We start from the raw sequence: 21,866 nt of genomic DNA, 5'->3' as shown, positions 1-21,866 counted from the left end.
GTTCTGTTTCTTTACCTTCATAAACTACAATCACAGACTAGACGACCAGGTCCTTCCAGCAGGAATTCAGGCAGGTAAGAAGTTTGTTTCTGAGAAGTACCAAGGAAGAACCAAATGCCCTTTATCTGTGTGATCAGGCAAGAGGTCAAGTGTAGTGAAGGCAGAAAGTTCTGGAAGATACCACAGGTACAAGCTGGTGGTAAGGGTGACCTTGTAATGATCTGGAAAGAAAAACACTGGGAGCAAACACCCGCTGAGCAAAGACTGCCAGGTAATCTCTCAGGCATTGCTGCATACCGCCGAAACCCAGAGAGCTTGGTTCACTTGCCTGAGGGTATTTAACTAGATGGCGAAGCTCGGTTGTCCAATCTAAAGCTCCAGTTCTTTCCATCACTCTCTGGCAGAACAGCTCTTCCCTGTTTTTGTTGATGGTAGCCGTGTGTTCTGCATCCTGGTGCAGCAACAGAAGCGCTCTATGACGAGGGCTCAGCCGATTTAGCCCACCTGCTGATGGCGCTGTTGCACCCCAAACAGCTTATCTGTGGGGGCCATGGAGTGTGAAATAGGGCAACAAGGGTGAGGCTTTGCTAGCATCTTTCTCTGCCCAGGGAGAAAATGGGAAGAGAGAGTGGAATCCCACAGAGCTGGTCTTTCTTCCTCCTTGTCTCTCTTCCCACTCTAATTTACCCCCAGCCCATTTTATTTTAGGGCTTGAACACAAAAGGTCTTTGTTTTTTGCGGGGGCCTGAGCTGAGTTTTTGCTGCGGCAAGAGGGATCTTCGATCTTTGTTGTGGCATATGGGATTTTTAGTTGTAGCAAGTGGGATTTCGTTCCCTGTGTTAGTTTTGGTGTTGTTTAGTCACTCAGGCGTGTCTGACTCTTTGCAACTCCATGGACTGTAGCCCGCCAGCCTCCTCTGTCTGTGGGATTTCCCAGGCAAGAATACGGAGTGGGTTGCCATTTCCTTCTCCAGGGCATTTTCCTGACCCAGGGATCAAATCCATGTCTCTTAGTTCCCTGACCAGGGTTCAAACTTGGGCCCCCTGCATTGGGAGCATGGAGTCTTAGACGTTGGACCACCAGGGAAGTCCCACGAGAGGTCAGTTTTTAAAGTACTTTCTTATAGTAGTATCAGTAGATTTATCCAAATGGGTAAAGTGGAGCCAGGCCCTTTCCCCATAAGTGGAAGCAATGGAATTGCATCCATTCGCTCCTGTTGGGTTGGGTATTCCAGTATTTCAAAGAGTTCCTACTCTCACTTTGGTTCATTGTCTATCACTCAATAGGTCACACTCCTGAGCAATTTGTAAATACCCAAAGTGTTTCAGAATTTTATTACAAGGGCTTGAGGATTGCATTACAGATTCCTGACCTAGTGTTTGTAGATCAACTTTCTAATACTCAGTGTTCACCTGACACCTAGGCTCTTCAAACTAAGGTAATAGCAATCTTAGGTGGGAGCGGTGGAGATGAAGAGTCAGAAAAGTGGGAGATTTTGGAAGCTTGGAGCATTGCTTGTGCAAACAGACCTGAATATAGTGGTTTAGTAGGCAGAGAAGTCTTAAAGTGTTGGGCTCTAGGGGATGGGATTAAAGTCCCTACCCCAACCCCACTGCCACCTCCAAGGAGGAAAGAGACTATGAGACCCTTTGAGACAAAATTAAGACACCTCACAGAGGTGTCTGAGCAAGCCTGAGCTTGCTTCTGCTTATTGAATAGGTAAGGAACCTAAATTAAAGGAAGTGGCTGGCAATGCAGGAAGCTCTAAAACTTGATGTAACACATGTAGAGTTTTCATGATTTATGTGGTACAGGGCCCCTTGGCCAAAAGGGGAAATAGCTAATTCTGAGAGAAGTAACCATTGCTTTCAAGTAACTAGAAAGTGGTTTTGACTGTCTTCACAAGTGCAGACAGCTGGTTGTGTCTCATAATTTAAAGGCACGATCCAGCTTCTTTTAGTTGTTGATAGAGAAATACTTGGGCTTCCCAGGTAGCGCAGTGGTAAAGAATCTGCCTGCCAACGCAGGAGACATGGAAGGTGAGGATTCAGTCCCTGGGATCAGGAAGATCCCATGGAAGAGGAAATGACAACCCACTCCAGTATTCTTGCCTGCACAATCCCATGGACAGAGGAAGTTGGTGGGCTGCAGTCCATAGGACCGCAAGAGTTGGACATGACTGAGCATACATACTGTTCATGGGCAGTGCCAAAGAATGCTCAAACTACTGCACAATTGCACTCATCTCACACGCTAGCAAAGTAATGCTCAAAATTCTCCAAGCCAGGCTTCAGCAATGTGTGAACTGTGAACTTCCAGATGTTCAAGCTGGTTTTAGAAAAGGCAGAGGAACCAGAGATCAAATTGCCAACATCTGCTGGATCATCGAAAAAGCAAGAGAGTTCCAGAAAAACATCTATTTCTGCTTTATTGACTATGCCAAAGCCTTTGAGTGTGTGGATCACAATAAACTGTGGAAAATTCTGAAAGAGATGGGAATACCAGACCACCGGACCTGCCTCTTGAGAAATCTGAATGCAGGTCAGGAAGCAACAGTTAGAACTGGACATGGAACAACAGACTAGTTCCAAATAGGAAAAGGAGTACGTCAAGGCTGTATATTGTCACCCTGCTTATTTAACTTATATGCAGAGTACATCATGAGAAACGCTGGGCTGAATGAAGCACAAGCTGGAATCAAGATTGCCAGGAGAAATATCAATAACCTTAGATATGCAAATGACACCACCCTTGATGGAAGAAAGTGAAGAGGAACTAAAGAGCCTCTTGATGAAAGTGAAAGAGAAGAATGAAAAGTTGGCTTAAAACTCAACATTCAGAAAACTAAGATCATGGCATCCGGTCCCATCACTTCATGGCAAATAGATGGGGAAACAGTGGAAACAGTGGCAGGCTTTATTTTGGGGGGCTCCAAAATCACAGCAGATGGTGTCTGCACCCATGAAATTAAAAGACACTTACTTCTTGGAAGGAAAGTTATGACCAACCTAGACAGCATATTAAAAACCAGAGACATTCCTTTGCCAACAAAGGTCCATCTAGTCAAGGCTATGGTTTTTCCAGTGGTCATGTATAGATGTGAGAGTTGGACTGTAAAGAAAGCTGAGCGCCGAAGAATTGATGCTTTTGAACTGTGGTGTTGGAGAAGGTTCTTGAGAGTCCCTTGGACTGCAAGGAGATCCAACCAGTCCATCCTAAAGGAGATGAGTCCTGGGTGTACATCGGAAGGACTGATGTCGAAGCTGAAACTCCAATACTTTGGCCACCTGATGCAAAGAGCTGATTCATTTGAAAAGACCCTGATGCTGGGAAGGATTGAGAGCAGGAGGAGAAGGTGATGACAGAGGATGAGATGGTTAGATGGCATCACTGACTCAATGGACATGAGTGGGTAAGCTCCAGGAATTGGCAATGGACAGGGAGGCCTGGCGTGCTGCAGTCCATGGGGTTGCAAAGAGTCAGACATGACTGAGCAACTGAACTGAACTGAGCATACATATGTGTGTGTGTGTGTGTGTGTGTGTGCGCGTGCGTGCACGCACTCACTGTGAGGACTATGGGAATTAATACATTTAAAGTACTAGAACAATGCTTGGTACAAAGTGGGTGCTCAATAAACATTAACTGTAATTATCTTTCAGTAAATGATGAATTTTATCTAGATAGTCGTAGAGTTTGGTTAAGGCAAGCCAGGGCTAGTTAAGACACTGCAGACCTTGGGGGAGATTTTGATGCAGAGCACAGATTCCTTCTTGTTTACCTGTTTTTTCTCCTTTTTCATGTTTCCTTCAGTCTCTTTGCCTAGTCATTATCAACCTGTGGTCACCCATCAGGGCATTCCACATCCATTTAATGTTGCAAATTCAAGGGCACTTTCAGAGCAGAGACCCATGATTTTAAGGGATTGCATTAAGGTTGTAAGTGTCAAGTCATTTTTCCTGCCAAGATACAAGTGGTTAACACTTTTATTCTTGTGTCCATTTCTTCAGCAAGAGACTATGTCACATCACCTCAGATACATTTTCAGTAGAGGGCTAGTTTTAGGTGGCATATAACAAGTATATTTAAGAGTTTTATTTTCTTTTAAAAAGCAAAGTTGATTCTATCGTTATATCTTTTCATTCTTAATCATAAGCATATTTTCTTGGTATATTTTATAACCCAGTTTTCGTCTTCAGTAATTAGTCTGAAAGTCATGCAAATATCCTTCCATTTTCTTCAGCAGTTCCACCTTTCATCACTTAGGGGACTGCCCTGGGGACTCTCCAGGAAAAATGATCCAGGTTCTTAATGCCCTGCCCTCTTAGACAGCAGGGTGACCAAGTGGGGAAGCCATCAGGAGGCGTCATGGATTTTTTTCATTTGAAGCTGTCCAGCATTGGCACTTCCAACATTCTACCATTTAGTAAATTTAGGTCCAAAGCATTGAACGAAACTGCATCCCATCTGCTGAGCAAAATGGAGCCTGACTTAAACTTCTCCAATATAAATGCTAAAATCTGATTCCACAAGTGTTCAGATCTTTAAACACTGACTTCCGGAAAATTGGTCCTGGATCTCAAACAATATATACTCCTTTTGGAAACTGAGTATACATCTACCATATTTGTGTCCAAGATGGATTATGCCATTTTGTGTATCCTAAGGCAATAAGAATTTGCCAGAGTTCATGATCCTACTTTAAAAAGTTTTAGCTGGCCAATGGCTTGGTGCTTAGTGAAATGCATTCTTTTAGCTCTGAATAACCTTTTACTTTCTTCTTTACATTAAGATATTTCTTCAAGGAGTGACAGTTCAGCAATTTTCATCAAGATTTTGAAGTACGATACATAGTGCCTTTAGAATTGTTTTTAAACCATAGCCTTGGAGATTTAGTTAATAAGCGGTGCTTAGACACTCGACTCGTTTTTCAGAACTCCACAGCTGGTTGTCATCCAGCCATCATAACAAGGGATGATACAACATGTGCTATTGATTTAAATTCTTCAAGGCTGGGGATTTCCCATTACACATTCTACTTGCAAGCGAGTAAGAGCACATGTTCCCTAACTCTCTATAAGATTAAACATATGAATTGAAAATAGAGCAAAATTAAGTACAGTAATTGACTATCTACAGTGCTGAAATGGGGTACTCTAGCATATGGTGAGAGTCTTTACTATTAATTAAGTAATCACAGAAAGTTCCATATGGATGATTTGTGAACATTCTAAAGTCAAGTTGGGAATTTGCTTCTTTATTGTGTTTTCTTTCTAAACATAATTTTCTTAAACAGCATGTGGGTCTATATAATCATATTTGCAACTCGGCAACGTTTGAGAGCTTTGACATTTCTTAATGTCATTAATTTCCATATTGAGATTTGATACATTTGGACTCATGTTAAATCAGATGTCCTACTCATCATCACAATAAAAGAATATTTTAAAAGTCTTTCTCTAGTGAAGGAGAGGAAAAACAGTCCCCTTTCATTCATTTATTTATTCAACTCTCCCTACCCCATACATAGACACAAGGAGGACACACACACTGTCCAAGCCTTCTTCCCCACCCCCCATCCCCGGCCAACTTTGTCTGGCTAACTTCTATTCATCAGTCGGAACTCAGCTCAAACCCCTGTTCCTCATATGATTGCAGGTGGGTTTCTGTGGTTTCCTCTCTCAACTTCCAACCATCATAGTTGTTTTTCTATTCTCTTCCCTCTGACTTCTTCACTTAGAGACTGCATCTTTTGTTTGAGTCCCCAGCTCCTATCAGAATGCCTAGCACAGCAGAAAGTGCTTGTTAAAAGCCTTCTAAAAGAATGAATAACTCTCGCCTCTGGGCCAGCTAGCAGAGGAGTTCAGAGGCTAAATAAACATCATTTATAAACTCAGCCAGACTGGTAGCAAGTCTACGACAGTGCCACCCTGGGGTTTGGAGCACCTTCAGAGGCTGTGTGAGGCCAAACCAACACCGGAACCACGTGCCTTCCCACCTGAGGTCCCTGCTGCCTGCCAGTTTTGCGCAGTCTGTAGACCCACGACCAGCTCAGTGTGAGCGAGGCTCCTACAGACTTTGCTTACTCAGGAACTCCAGGAAGTAGGTAGAGCAGCAGTCCCCTTGCAAGAGCCCTAGACAGAATTAAGTGAATCTCCATGAACCGTACTTAATGTTTAACAACCTGGTGCTTAGTCGCTCAGTCACGTCCCGCCCTTGTAGACCCCGCCAGGCTTCTCTGTCCGTGGAATTCTCCAGGCAAGAGTACTGGAGTGAGTTGCTGTGCCCTCCTCCAGGGGATCTTCCCAACCCAGGGATTGAACCTGTCGTTGCAGGCGGTTTCTTTACCAGCTGAGCCACCAGGGAAGCCCAAGAATACTGGAGTTAGGGGTGTGTGTGTGGCTTTTGTTGTTGAGTCACTCGGTCTTGTCCGGCTGTCTGTGACCCCATGTGTCACCAGGCCAGGCTTGTTTGGGATGCAGAGGTGAGGGGTGTGTCTGTCAGTTTCTCAGTCAGGGGATCTTCCTGACCCAGGAATTGAACTGGGATCACCTGCATCGCAGGCAGATTCTTTACCAGCTGAGCTACCAGGAAAGCCCTTTTAGGCAAAATTCAATTCCGTGAATCGTGCTTAATGTTTAACCACCTTGTTTTGTATTCAAGTCAGAGGTGACTTCATCACATTTGCCTGGAAAATAGACTGGAGACAAGTGAAAAGAAGCTGCCTTCAGAAACCAGTTCAACTCAGGGTTGGTGCAGAAGAGCAGTGTGGCTGTGACAAGCTCCGCTTCTCAGCCGTCAACTGGAGGGAAGACCTGGTAGCGATCCTGAGAGCAGTGTTTAAATAAATGGAGGTTATGCTCCTTGATGGAGTCTTATTTTTCAGTTCAAATGATGTCTCCTGCAGTTCACATATTAAGCAGTCAGGGGTCAAGAGGGGATTTAAACCTACTTAGAGCCCAATGTTCTCTAATTAATTGTAGAATCTCCTTACTCTTTACCGACCTGAGCAGATCTTTCTCCCTTACTTACTCCTTGGGTTTTTCACCTTCATGTTGCTTCTAGCCTCCAGGAAAATCACATACTCATCTTCCAACTCGGTCATGAATTAGAAAATGGTTTTTAAAAATATTTTATACATCATTTGTATACTGTGCCAGAAAGGCTTCTGTGAATATCTGGTTTGTGTATTTCCCTGTATTGTTCCTCAGTGGAAGCAAATATAAACTTTAAAGGATCCTAAAATAAAACAGTTTGCTGGCAAAACTGACTGCTTCCTTGTCACACTCCTGATTCAGTTTTCTTAGAGAATATTTTTAAAGCCTGATTGAGGGTGTCAGATCTGGGTTCAGTTTCCAATGCTTCCACTCAAAAGCTGTGTGACCTTTGTGAGCCTCTTGTGTCTTATCTGTAGAATGGAGAGATGGGAATGATGGTGATGGTGATGATAACAAGGTACACCTTTAAGGATTTTTGTGAAAATAAAGTAAAATAAAGTCGGGCATGTGTGAGCCGCAAGCAGAGTGCCTGGCCCACTGTAGCTTGTTTAGTTAATGACATTTCCTTTGTGACTTGAGGTGCAGGTATCTTGAGGCTCTTCCTGTGTCTCCTGTCCTCCCCTCCTTCCCCCTCTCCCCTCATCAGCCTCACTTCCTGTAATGTGACACCCACTCAGCAATGGTCTGAGCAGGAACAGACCTAACCACCTGCTTGGACAAGAATAGACCTAACCTCTCCAAGCCACTTCTTTGGGGAACTGGCTCTCCCTGGTCAAGACTTCCTGTGCAGGAAATGTGTCATAAACAGCCTGTTCCTGCTGCCCTCTGCCCTCTACAGTCATCCCTTCCCACTTTCTGAGCAACAGCATCTAATCATGTAGGATGATGGTGTCACACGAGTGTGGTGTCACAAACGGGGAGCATTCTGAGCCCCACCCATCATGCGTCTGGGGCTTGGTGCCCCCCCTGACACTGTTCCTTCTTTTTCTAGAGCTATATTAGCCATCAGCCAAAATGGAACCAGTGGAGGCACAGCCCCAGTCTTGTTAGTTAACAAGTTGGTTCAGTGAGTAAAATCAAATAGCTCAACTAAAAATCCAGTCAAGTCATTGTGTAGACCATAACAGAAGACCCTCAGTGGGAAGGATAAAAGTGCCTAATAACATCAAGGAACAAGAAAGTAAAAAGCACTGGATTTGATAAAAAGTGAAATAATTTCTATAAATGAGTCACATTAAATGAATAAAATTGAGGAAAATTCAGAACAATCTTTTTTTAAAAAACTTTAATGAACTTTAATAATCTATTTAATAATCTATTTTTGTTTCCTTCTAACATTTTTCTGCATACATTTACACACATGTATTTATTGAAGTAATAGCAATTGAAATGATTGTTTCCAAATAAAATGCATTATATGTATTATATGTATGTGTATTATTATATATGTGTATATTATATATGTATTATAAAGAAATTTATGTACAGTTTTTATTTTTCACTTATAAGCACAGTGTATGTTCTTCAGAAACTATATTTAATGTTCTTGGAGTGCTTTTATTATTTGAATATTTCATGATGTGTTATATCTCTGTTCATTTTGGTTATTTCTCATGTTATTTAAATTCTGTGAGGTCAATCCTTATATATGAAGCTCTGTTCATATCTCAGATTATTTCCTTAGGAAAAAAATTCAAGAATTGGCATTATCAGGTTAGAGTATAAACAAGTGTTTGTTCTAGTCTTTGTTTTGAAATGAACTATAAAGAAATCCCCTTCAGAGAGCTTCTCTCATCATCCATTTTTACCCTACAGATTCATTCTTTAACTCCTCCTTTGTGCCAAGAACCAAATTGGGTTACACGAATTCCTTACCCTATTGCATCTTCAAGAGAGATCAGGCTTCCCGTCTTCCCAGTCATCCTCCCTGCATATCTCCTCACCGCCCAGCATCTCCCTAGCCTGAGCCGTGCCCCCTCTGCCGTCACCCCCATCCACAATCCCAGCTTTCATAGCACGTGCGTGCTAAGTCACGTCAGTCATGTCCAACTCTTTGTGACCCCCCGGACTGCAGCCTGCCAGACTCTTTTGTGGCCATGGGATTCTCCAGGCAAGAAGACTGGAGTGGGCTGCCATTTCCTCCTCCGCTCATAGCAGTGTCACGGCATTTACCATACTGGATCCCAAGTGTCTAATTCCATCTTGCCGTTGGGCAGTAAGTGCTGGGGGTTAAGGAATGTATCTTGTTCATCTTTATTGTTCCTGAACCAAACCTAGTAACTTATACACAGTAGGCGCAGAATATGGCAACCCATACCAGTGTTCATGTCTGGAGAATCCCATGGACAGAGGAGCCTGGAGGGATACAGTCCATAGGGTAGCAAAGAGTAGGACGTGACTGAAGTGACTTAGCATGCACACATGCATACACAGGCACAGAATAAGGGAACAAAGGCCATACAACTATTTAGTCAACACACACACACTTCCAATGTTATTATTAGGTACAGGACATAGAGGTATGAGAGAGAAAGAAAAGAAAGATGGTCATTATCATGAAGGAATATGGTTGGATATTCTTGGCTGTAGGTATAGAGATGGGATATCACTTTTTGGCATGGGCCAGATGGAATTAAAGTCAGGATTTTATCAAATCTTTGAGGACACAGCCTTCCTGGAGACATCGATTTAGAGTCAGTTTTATAGTCCACTGAACCAAAAACAAACTGGAGAATTAATCTTTATTGAATCAAATTAGCCCCAAATCAGATTTGTTTTAATTATCCTAAATAAATATAATTGTACAACTTTTATTTTGTCCCTTTAAGTGGGGATATAACTGACTGTGTTCTGTTTGAATGGAAAAGATCATTTGAAAATAACTTATGTGTAGCTGCACAACCTACCAATGGCGTGCTTCACAATGGCAAACTTGGCTTTGGAAACAATTTCACCTTCCATCTGGAATTCCTTAGTAAATGTTAATGGAGAAGGGAATGGCTACCCACCCCAGTATTCTTGCATGGAAATTCCATGGACAGAGGAGCTGGTGGGGGCTACAGTTCATGGGGTTGCAAAAAGTTCGATACGACTGAGTGACTGACATAGTAATACAGTAATAATTCAGATATGTGTTAACCAACTCAGTGCCCAAGGAAGTCTTGTTTGCTTGTCAAACATTGTTGGTACTAACTGATTTCATAATGCCCAAGTCAGGGTAAAAAGCAGAGACATTACTTTGCCAACAAAGGCCCGTCTAGTCAAAACTATGGTTTTCCCTGTAGTCATGTATGGATGTGAGAGTTGGACTATAAAGAAAGCTGAATGCCAAAGAATTGATGCTCTTGAACTGTGGTGTTGGAGAAGACTCTTGAGAGTCCTTTGGACTGCAAGGAAATCAAATCAGTCCATCCTAAAGGAAATCAGTCCTGAATATTCATTGGAAGGATTGATGCTGAAGCTGAAACTCCAAATGGTGGCATCCATTTGGCCACCTGATGCAAAGAACTGACTCATTTGAAAAGACCCTGATGCTGGGAAAAATTGAAGGCAGGAGGGGAAAGGGACAATAGAGGGTGAGATGGTTGGATGGCATCACCAACTCAATGGACATGAGGTTTCATTCACCAAGCTCTGGGAGTTGATGATGGACAGGGAAGCCTGGCCTGCTGAAGTCCATGGGATCGCAGAGTCAGACACTACTGAGCGACTGAACTGAACAGAAGTCAGGGTAAAATTTAACATGTGCAATGTGTGACAGATAGCCAATAAACAGGCAGATGCGCGCATGCACACACACACACACACACACACACAGATTATACAGCTACAAAATAAACATGTGAAATTTAACTTTATTTGTCTCCATAGAACTGAATGTAACAGATCTTGAGTCCTTATTGGATCTGTTACTAAAATATTGCCATATTCATTAGCAGATACATGATGTAATTTCCTGATTTTTCCTCAGGTTCTTAAGTGTAAATACCAAGTTGAGCCATGTGCTCACACCCCTTTCCTCCATGAGTGATCTACATATCAGGTTGTTGTTACTATCCCGGCACTTGTTGGGATGACCCAGGGTCTCCAGGACCTGTGGTTGGAAGTATCTTATGCTCCTGAGAGGTGTCTTTCCTCCCTCAGGACAAGCCCAGCAGTCCTCAGCTGTCCTCTCTGCTCCACACTGGGCTGTCCAAGTGGGTCCATTCAGCCATTGCCTCTCTACACTGGGGCAGAGGTTTCTGATCTCTTGGGCTCTACCCTGGAAAGCAAGGTCGAGTCTCTTGTGCTTTGAGCACCATATAATTCTTGGAGCTCCACACATCCAAGATTCTGTCTTCCCTCCACCTCCCCCATCACAACCTTCCTGCCTGCCCAGCCTTACATGTCAGTGGAGCAGGAAAGAGCAGTTGTGGGCAGGAGAACTTGCTCCACCTTCATATACCTGTGGTTTATCCAAGAACCAAGACTGACGGATGCTCAGGAAGATTTTTCTCTTGAGAACATTGTCTTTTTGTGAGTTCCAATCTCCCTGAGCCTCAGAAGCTGAATCTGACTACTTCTGTCTCCTTGCACTTCAGCTATAGTACTCCTAATCTTCCCTGGGACAACGAGTGCCTCACATTGAGTGAAAGAGGGTTCCGTTCACGCATGGGGCAGGAATGTCCATTAGTATCTCCAGATGTCATCCTTCCAACACACCCACACCCATGCACACATATGTAGGTAGGTAGGTAGATAACTATGTATATGGTAATTCAAGTAAAGATAATTTAATAACTTCCAGTTGTGTCTGATTCTTTGAGACCTAATGAAATGTAGCCCATCAAGCTCCTCTGTTGTTGATATTCTCCAGACAAGAATACTGAAGTGGGTTGCCTTTTCCTTCTCCAGGGGATCTTCCCGAACCAGGGATCAAACCTGGGTCTCCTGCATGTCAGGCAGATTCTTTACTGTCTGAGCCACCAGGGGAGCTCCAACTTAATAACCTCAAAGATCAGGTTTGTTTTTAATGGAAAGAATAGGGAGGAGGGTTGATTCTGTGCTGAGGAAAAAAAAGAAAAGGTCAAAGAAAGTGCACATCTCTGCCGAGCACCAGATGAATCAGGCTGCACCTCTTATTCCCAGCCTTCTTCTCTTTTCTCTCTCTGCCTTTTATTAAAAAGCAAATGCCCCTTTTAATAAAGCTCAATTTCAGAAGTTCGTATTGTACCTCGTTCCCATAGCATTCATAAAGAAGCAGAAACCATACTTGTAATTTAGGGCTGGGAGCCCTAAAAAGAAATGAAATATCTCACTGAAGAATTCTGATATAACATGAAGACATGAAAAAATATAGTAGTGCATCTCTGGCTTATGTAGGAAGAATCAAAGAACCATGAAATTCATTTTATTTACCATTAAAAGACACAGAACTTAGAATCTAGGTTGTCATTATGTAATTAGAAATTAATTTCAGCAGCATGTTATCATCTGAACTAAATGTCAGAGTAATGAGCAGGATGTTAATGAGTTTCAGAAAAGCGTGCATGCTTACTCATACCTCAAAATAGTCACGTTGGAGAGGAAGATAGAGGCTCCTAAAGTATGAGGATCTGCTGCTGCTGTGGTTTTCTAAGACTCCCCAGTATGTGACCAGTTTATCAGGAAGTGACTCTTCAACATATCCACACTGAACTACTACAGTAGTTGAAATGTGAAGTTGAAGAACACTTTAATTTTAAAATGCTATTCTAGAGCATCAGATAACATATCTATAATGTTAACTTTGGTGAAGTGTGAAAATTTAATGAATACTCCATCAGATTCTAAAAGTTTGAATTACTGAGGTGACTCAGTGGGTAAAAAATCCACCTGCCATGCAGGAGACGTGGATTCGATCCCTGGGTTGGGTAGATCCCCTGGAGGAGGGCATGGCAACCCAGTCCAGTATTTTTGCCTGGAGAATCCCATTAACAGAGAAGCCTGAAGGACTATAGTCCATAGGGTCGCAAAGAGTCCGACACAACTGAAGTGAAAGATCACACACCCTAACCCTAACCTCCCTCCCCCATAAAATAGATTATCTTATTTAGGATAGCACAGCTCATTTGTGGAAAAGACCTTTCTGGCACTTGGACATGGTTTCTTATTTTTTCTTGTCATTTTATTAATTACTGTAAGTCTGCCAAAGAAGAGCCCAAATAAACCTAAATCTGGAATTAGACTACCTAGGATTTAAAATAATAGAATTTGCCATCAAATTGATTGCCTCACAGTCAGCCAGTGTCAAACTCAATGGCTGATATTTTTGCTTATGTAGACGTCTCAGAGAGGAAAAGAAAATTACAATTGGTAATAGAACTTTTTTTCTCACACAGTGTTATTTCTGCCACTCTGCCCTCCAGCATGTGATGAGGGGAAGTTGAGACAGCTTGGGTTATAAAGGAGGACCGAAGGGGTGCCGTGTTGTGGGGGGCTCACATGAGCCTCCCTCTCCATGTGGTGTGTCCTATCACTGCTCGCTCTGTTCGGAAAGCCTCGGAGATAGTTTGCCTTCTTAGTACCAATACTTCAGGCCTTGATGGGAGAAGGCCTTAAAGTACTCCCGGTAATACTCCAATGTGGCCTCACATGTGTTACTGTCCATATTTCACTCTTCCAGTTTGGGCTTTTGGACTACTGCTAGTCTTCACGTGAAGTTGAAAACCTCTTATGTTCAGCTGTTCTGCTGGAATTCCTCACTGAGCGACCCTCTCCTCTGGTCTCTTCCCTCCCGGGACAGGGGGTGTGGGGCGGCAGGGCCAGGGTGTAGCCCAGAAGCAGGGTTTCCCACATCACCAGGCATGTTTACCCACGGGTTCTAGGAGGCACTGTTCACACTGTAGTCGTTGTCAACTTGAACATGTATTACGGCCCTTTTATGAGGATGGTAATAAGCCTTAATAAATCTCTTAAGGAAGGGATGCCTTAAGACATCTGGTTTGCACAGATACAAGAACCATGGGCTAGCCACAGCCTGCTCCAAGGTTGAAAGCAACACTCAGGCAACAGACTAGTTAAATTCTGTCCCTCACTTAGCCGCATAATCTTGGGTTGATCTTTTAATCTCAGTTTTATCATCTGTAAAATGGGGACAATAGTACCCCATAGGCTATTAGAATTAAAGATATTACCTCTGCACATGGCAAATCGGGGCTTCCCTGGTGGCTCAGATGGTAAAGAATCTCCCTGCAATGTGGGAGACCCAGCGTCGATCCCTGTGTCAAGATCGATCCCCTGGAGAGGGGAATGGCTACCCACTCCAGTATTCTTCCCTGGAGAATTCCATGGACAGAGGAGCCTAGTGAGCTACAGTCCACGGGGTCGCAAAGAGTCAGACATGACTGAGCACTAACACTTCCACTTGCTTTCATGGTGCATGGACAGTATATAGCAGCTCTCACAATTTGACCCACACGTGTCTCTCTGCACGTAGATCTCTAATTGCTTTCCATTCAAGGCTCTCGTAGCATAAAATAGCTTTCAAACTCTCACAAGACTCATTACAGTAGGCTTATTGACTTATAGTTTGAAAAGTTAATTCCTATTAACTTAGCCCCACCCATGCACATTAATATAGAAATTCTAAAGAGGGCCTAAGGATTTAGAGTATGGGGTGCAAAGACTCAGGCAATAATGAGAGAAAAGGAATAAAGAAGGAAAGATTAGAGCTTACTCTTTAGTTTTTCAGACAATGGATTGTCCCAACAGATGTGTCTCTGCCATGGCATTAACAATTACAAGACTGGTGAGCAGGCTCTGAGCAAGTCAAACTTTGGCGGATTTAGAGGTTGTGCAGACGGGGGATGGGGCCCAGGAGCCTTATCTTCAAGCTGCCTGGCCCTTTATCTGTGTTTCAGGGCTCATCACAATGTTGGCTGTGGGAGGTAGGGGCTAGAAGCCCCTGCCGACAGTGATCTTATCATTCCCTGTAATGCTTTCATTAATGGCTGGCTTTGCCTGCTCTTTTTCCAATATGTTGCACACCAATATAATTTCTGTCAGTTACCAGGCCTTGATGTCATCTAGGCTCTGGAATTGTGTTATTGAACTCACATTCATTGTCAAACCTTTTCAAGATAAACCTACCTTCCCTTATCATATGAATGTGTTGATTCTCCTTTGCTGTGTATAAAGAATGGCTTTTAGGCAGCTGTAACACCTTCACCGAAATATTCATTCATTCTCTCTCCCCTTCTCCCTCTCTCTGCTCCTGTGAATGTGTCCTTTTCCTTCCCTTCTTCTCCACTTATCTCCCAATTTCTTTCTTTTCTGAAGGGAAAAAGAAAAAAAAAAGGAAATTTTAAAAATTCTCTTACAAAAGACTTTCTGTCACAGAGGGAAATCACTGTTAGCTTGAGCGAGTGGCGTTCAGTGTGTTTGGGAAAACATTCACTGCTTTGAAGCATGCAAGCGCCGACTAATCGCACCCAGCTCATCATATCCGGCTTTCTCCACTCAGCCCAGCCTCACACTCCCTCACCAGAAAAAGTGAAACTGCAGTGTCAGGCACACAAGAAGATGTTGCAGTAAGCTGAACTTGCATAAAATAGGGATTCTCATTACTCCAGTTTTTTAAATCATAGCTGTCTGCATACAGGAAGAGGGGGAGGGGAGTGCAAGGGGTTGATGGTATTATGTTTTGATGGGGACTCAGGGCTGAGTGGGGCTTCCCTGGTAGCTCAGACATTAAAGAATCTGCCTGCAGTGTGGAAGACCTGGGTTTGACCCCTGAGTCAGGAAGATCCCCTTGAGAAGGGAATGGCTGCCCACTCCAGTATTCTTGCCTGGAGAATCCCATGGACAGAGCAGCCCGGTGGGCTACAGTCCGTGGGGTCGCAGTTGGACACGACTGAAAGACGAACACTTTGACCTTCATTTTCAGGGCTGGGTGTTCTGCTCTGAGTAGGAATTGTAGATAGCCTTGCTCAGAGGTGAGATGAGGCTGTGCGGGGGGAGCCTGAAGGCAGCTGAGGTTCACTGGTCTGTCACTGAATCCTTGATGGATGATCACTGATGCTCAGATCTGAATTTGAACTTGACCGTCTGTCGACAATGGAGCTGTCATCATTTGTTACTGCTATTCCTCTGTGTCTTTTTTCTACCTGTACCATCCTACTACCACGACTGTCAGTTCTGCTTTTTCTGTTTTATGGCCTGGATACTTTGCTTCATGCAGTTGGATATACTTTCTGAAATGTTGTGAATAATTTATAGGATATGCCTTCTGAAACATTGTGACTAATTTGTGGTTTTAAGTAATGTTAAATTCATCTTAATGCAGAAAAGTATAAAGAAGAAAACAAAGTAGTCTAACATCCATCGACTGCATAACTCTGCTAATATTTTTCAAAAAATAAGAGTATATATATTTACATAGGGCAAAGGTGTGAATTGTATAAATACTACAATTAGTATAAGTTGTATATCGATAAGCATCCCCACTTTCCTTACCACCACTTCAGTCCTTAGCATCCCTCCCAACATTAGGGTCTGTGCAGGGTAGGAAGCACTGTGTTAAGAATATTGCAGTGAATAAGGTGTCACCTTGGATCAAAAAGAAGTTGCCAGTCTAATGGGTCAAAGAATCATTTGACCTACAGTTGCCTATTGTTTGGCGTGCATTGGTTTTTTTTTTTAATTGTTGATATCTGTATTATTTTTTTTTTAACTTTTTGTTTTATTTTGGAGGATAGCCGATTAACAGTGTTGTGATAATTTCCAGTGGACAGCAGAGGGACTCAGCCATAGATGTACATATATCCATTCTCCCCCAAACTCCCCTCCCATCCAGACTGAGCAGAGTTCCCTGTGCCACACAGTAGGACCTTGTTGGTTATCCATTTTAAATATAGCAGGGTGTGGCCTGCATTGTTTTTTTAAATAAAAGCGGTCAACATTATAAGTCAGAGTTCACATAAAAACAGCTTCTCTTGAAAAATCTGAATAACTATTCACATTGAATAACTATTACGTTCCCCCCTGGCAGCCGTTTTCCTTGCAGAGGAAATGCTGCCCCATTAGCGTGCATTCTCTAGCTTGCCACCAGCCCCACTACTGCTTGCTGTGGACCTAGCACTGAAATCTGATGTCGCTTGTCTCTTATCTTCATGCTTGCCCATTCTTAGAGTAGAAAAACATCTTCAGAACCCAGGATCCTGTCAAAAGTACAGGGGTAAAGCTACTCCAAGAAGGTCATAAGCTTTTTCTTATACCTGAAGGCATAGGAGTTTGCAGTTCCTATTCAAAACCAGCAAAATATTCAAGCTGGAAAAGATGTAAAGCTAATCCGAGTCGCTTGCTTTTTACCTGCAGAAGTTCAGACACTTTCTGATTGATCATTATTGAGAATTTGAAATGTATCAGCTTTAAGTTAATCCAGACTTAGAGTTATATGAAAGGAAATTCATATCACACTAATCAGAACTTCTTCTGGTTTACAGACATTTCTGTAACATGCACTAGTTTATATATACTACAAGAGGGGGCAAGTTGATGGGGACTATTCAAAACACAGAAATGCAGAAACTGGTTACAGAAGTCATTCCTTCTTGGAGGTGGAAGAGAACAGTTTAGAGCAAGGAGGAGTGCTAATTTATCAAAGGTTTGGCCCAGGGAATCAGGCAGTCCGTGTGAGTGACCTGGGCAGATTGCCGTGCTGTCTGAGATCTAGTTTCCCCATCTGTAAGATGGAGATAATTATGCCTTCTTATAGGTAGTGCAGATTAAGTTACATAATATAAATAAAATGTTTAGCATTATAGTAAAATGCATAAGGAGTAGGTCTGTCATTGTTATCATTACTAATAATAATTCTGGATTCCCTGGTTTTTTAGTCAATTTGGTCTTTTAGTACATATGCACTGAGCCATGTAATCATGGATATGACACTTGAATTCTCTGAGTTGCTTTTTTCTCATCTGCTTAAATTGGAGAATAATAGCTACCTCTTCTCCACCATAAGGTGTCAGGAAATCAACTGCAAGTGTGTTTATGGGTTCATGGGCTTCTCTAGTGGCTTAGACGGTAAAGAATTTGCCTACAGTGTGGGAGACCCAGGTTCGATCCCTGGGTTGGAAAGATCCCCTGAAGGAGGGAACAGCTACCCACCCCAGTATTCTTTGCCAGGCGGGCTACAGTCCATGGGGTCGCAAAGAGTCAGACACGAGTGCCTAACACTAGCGGCATTCGTAGTACTGAACCAACTATTTCTACTTTGTTATTCGTTTCACCAGGAACGTTTTAAATTAAGGTTTTAAAAGATGGCTGAGATGTCCCAAACTACTTATCCCTCATTAAGATTTACATTTTTCTCCAGCTCAACTCATCAGGTGAATTCACTGAATAATGTTAGCCAATAAAAATATTTAGATAAGTCCAGAACAGATTTTCTTGTGTCCTTTTACTTTGCAGCCTAGAAGTTAAATGAAGAGAGAACATGCTGGTTTAGAGGAAGGGGCTAATGAGTAATTGGCCTTTGTGTGTTCTTCCCTAAGGAAAACAAGAATTAATAGAACAACACAAAAACGTGCCTGCTTTGCTGAAGTACACGTTGAGGTCAGAAGTAGACACACGTTGCTCATGTAATGGTCACCGTGATGCATTTATTGCTTCCCAGTGTGCTATGGCTTTGGAAGCTGTTGAGGATGGGCACCCTACCCCTGTTTCATCTGCATTGGCCCAGGAGCCTGGACTGGAGGAAAGAGCTAGGGCCAGGCCTAGGCTGGAACTTCCGCCTACTTGCTAACAGTGTGCCTGTGAGCATGCTATACATGTACATGTATATGTACATGTACAGGGGGGTCCTTATGTTTTGATCAGCGTATAAAATGCATTTTGCTGCAGTTGGGAGTCTCCCTGTTGTGGCAATATCTAGAAGATGTTGTACAGTGTGCTATTGAACTGGTTTGATATACTTCGAGCAAGACGGTGGGTGCTTAGCGTAATATTCGATCAGGACCAAAGAGAGTGTGTGATTCTTTATCACTCCTCTGCTCATTTGTTTATTCAGCAAATACTGAGGTCTGCCGTATTCTAGACTTCAGCATTATAGGAGGAAGAACAAGCAGGTGATAGTCTTACTCTTGTGAAGTTTATGTGTTAAACTTAAGAAGAAGTTTGGTGTTAAAGAGAAGATTGGTGTTAAATAAATTGCTTAAAGAAATAAACAAGATATTTACATAATTATGTGTTCTGAGGGTGATAAAGGACATCAAGAGGAAATTAGATTCCCAAGTCAAAGAAGGCCTCTGAAGATATCATGCTTGAACTGAATCATCACCATGTGCACAAAATCAAGGACCAGGCACTATGCTAGGCAGAGGGAACACAGAGGCCCAATGACAAAAGGCTTGGCATGTTTCCTCTTGGGCATAATGTTTTTCTGGCGTTTTTCTCAACCACAAGGTAGTTACATTCTGCTATAATGTAAGATCAGATTATAAATTATCTCTTATAATCCTGAGCTAAGACTGCAAAGTCCAAACAATAAGTTGTTTACAGTGAAGCATCGTGTTTTGTTTTCGATCACTCATGGGCCTCCCCCCAGGACACAGGCAGGTTTCTGCGGAGGGAGAATGGTACCATTTCAGTGATCCTCAAGGCTGCCTGCAGCTCTCATTCTGCCATCTGGGGCTCACCCCTTTTGTCCCATCTAAGAGTCTATTGTTGTCACAGGCAGTTTCCACTTTCTCAAAGCAGTGCATTCCTGAAATCCACATCAGGAGGTAGATTTTATTGACCCATAGAAACAATGGGATTGTGTTCTTGACAGAGAAGTTAGCAAGCCATGAATCTTCGTGTGTGAGTGAAGCAAAGCAGTCAGTCGAAATCTCTCACCCAGAAACGCCCTTACTGAACTGTGAGCCCTTGAACCAGTTAGGATGCCATGAGAAGAAATGACAACAAAACCCACCATAAAAAGCCTTAAAAAGGAAGGACGTTTGGTGTCTTCCAGAACAAGAACAGGGTGAGTCTAGGCGGGTTCAGAAGTCCTGTGATGTCTCAGGGACTCGGGTTCCTCAGCCCTTGACTGCTCCTCCTGGGCACAGAGCCTTGACTCTGAGCTGTAGCCCCTCCTGGTACAGCATGGCTGCCACAGCTCCGGGAAACACAGGAGCCACCCGAGGCCAAAGAACGGCTTGTGTTCTGCATGGTGTCTCCTTCGGTGAGAGAGAAAGCCTCTCCCAGAAGCCCAAGCAGACGTTTCCTTAAGTGCTTGTCCACGGAGCACCCAGTGCCCCTCCCCACTGTGTTCTAGACACCAGGACATTATCCTGAATTCTCCCCTCTCCTGTATTTCCTTATTCTCTATCACCTGTCCGTTCTGATCTTCAGTAATCTGTCACTGATCCTCCACCCTTTTGTTTACTACAGTATTTCAGATTCTCATGAACTCTCCCAGTTCTCCCTGCTTCCAGTTTACCTTCCACAAAGCCACTGATGTGATCTTATAAAACACAGATCTCATCATATCACTATCCTACTTAAAATCCTTCAGGGGTTTTTTTAACCCATATACAATTAAATCTCAATTTTTTTTTCTGACCATAGGTATGACCTCTCTCTTAAAAAAAAAAAAAAAGAAAGATACATGGCAGCTCAATTAAGATAACAATGGATATAGAGCTGCTGTGACTGAAATGGGGGTGTGGAAGGGGCTCATAGCTCATCCAAGTGGATCCTTTGGTTCCCTCATATGGGGACCTCAAAGCCCTTTCTGGGCTGTGATTTCTCAAAGTGCACCAAGCTAGAGGAGAAGGGGGTCTTTGAGTTGAATAATGCCCCCAAACCATGTAATATCCCAGTAATGTAGTGTCTCCATTTCACCTTTCAAACTTCCGAGAGTCTGCCTTCTAGGAGAATTTGCGCTGTCATTGTGATCAACAGGTTAACACAAGCAGATACTTGACAAAGTGAGGCCAGTTTAACACCAGAATGCAGCTAATATCAAAAACTGAGAATAACAATTTCTAATCATATGGGTTGTTCTTATGGTTACATTTTCATTCTTACAGTTTTTTTAAGATGAAAGATTTGTGATTTGCTTTGATAATCCTGAGATTAGTCTTTTTTCCTTTCACAAGGCCTTTCATATCAGACATCCTGAGACAACCAACATTTCATGCGTTTCCATTTCTAATCAAGGCACTTTTGAGCTACACAGGCTTTAGAATGGAATTTCGAATAGAACTATGTGATAGCTGAATATACTGATTACTCTCCTCCCTCTTGATATCAACCTGTATTTATTCTTTATGTCTATTTAAGAATTCAGCCTTTGCTGTTGTTCTATGAAGAGAAAGAGCTGTTTAGATGCAACTTACATTCTGTTATGGAATATGACCTTCTTAATGAGGAGGTTAAATATTAATGAAGACTAATTGATGCATAATTTTAACAAGGAAGGTCATTATCAGTTTGAAGCAAGAGTTTAATGGATTGTGCATTTCAGCAGGTATTTGCATATTTAGCGACACTGTCAGAAGTCAGGGAGGAGAAACGTGAGGGGTGAACAGAGGGTAATGGGCAGGTAAGAAGGATGACCTCCAACTAGACCAGACTCTGTAGTTCTATTGCTTTTATCCATTCTTGTTCCAGGAAGAGTTTGAGGAAAGGGAACGTGTCCTTTTGTGTCTTTGTGGCCCCAGGCAAACAGCTCTTCACTCTTATTTCCCTTCTGACTCTGACCACCTCCAGTCCCCACCCCCTATTGGCCGAGGTGTCATTTCCCTCATCACAGTAGGTTTTCCTGCCTCTCCCCTGATGGTCTGCCACATCACACCCTGGAGCCGACCTATTTCTGGCCACTGGTCTTTGCTCTCAGACTCTGTGTGCATAGCCTGTGC

General features: G+C 42.9%; 1 protein-coding gene across 1 annotated transcript in view; it reads left to right on the top strand.

Annotated features, from left to right (window-relative positions):
* The window catches only part of PPM1L (protein phosphatase, Mg2+/Mn2+ dependent 1L), a 323,222-nt gene that overhangs the window by 287,334 nt on the left and 14,022 nt on the right, over positions 1-21,866 (top strand). The gene's annotated exons all lie outside the window — the stretch shown is intronic.

This window comes from Muntiacus reevesi, chromosome 8 (genome assembly GCF_963930625.1).
Source record: "Muntiacus reevesi chromosome 8, mMunRee1.1, whole genome shotgun sequence".
Taxonomy (NCBI): Eukaryota; Metazoa; Chordata; class Mammalia; order Artiodactyla; family Cervidae; genus Muntiacus; species Muntiacus reevesi.
Note: the sequence above shows the minus strand (reverse complement) of the source record. Positions and strands in the feature narration are given on the sequence as shown.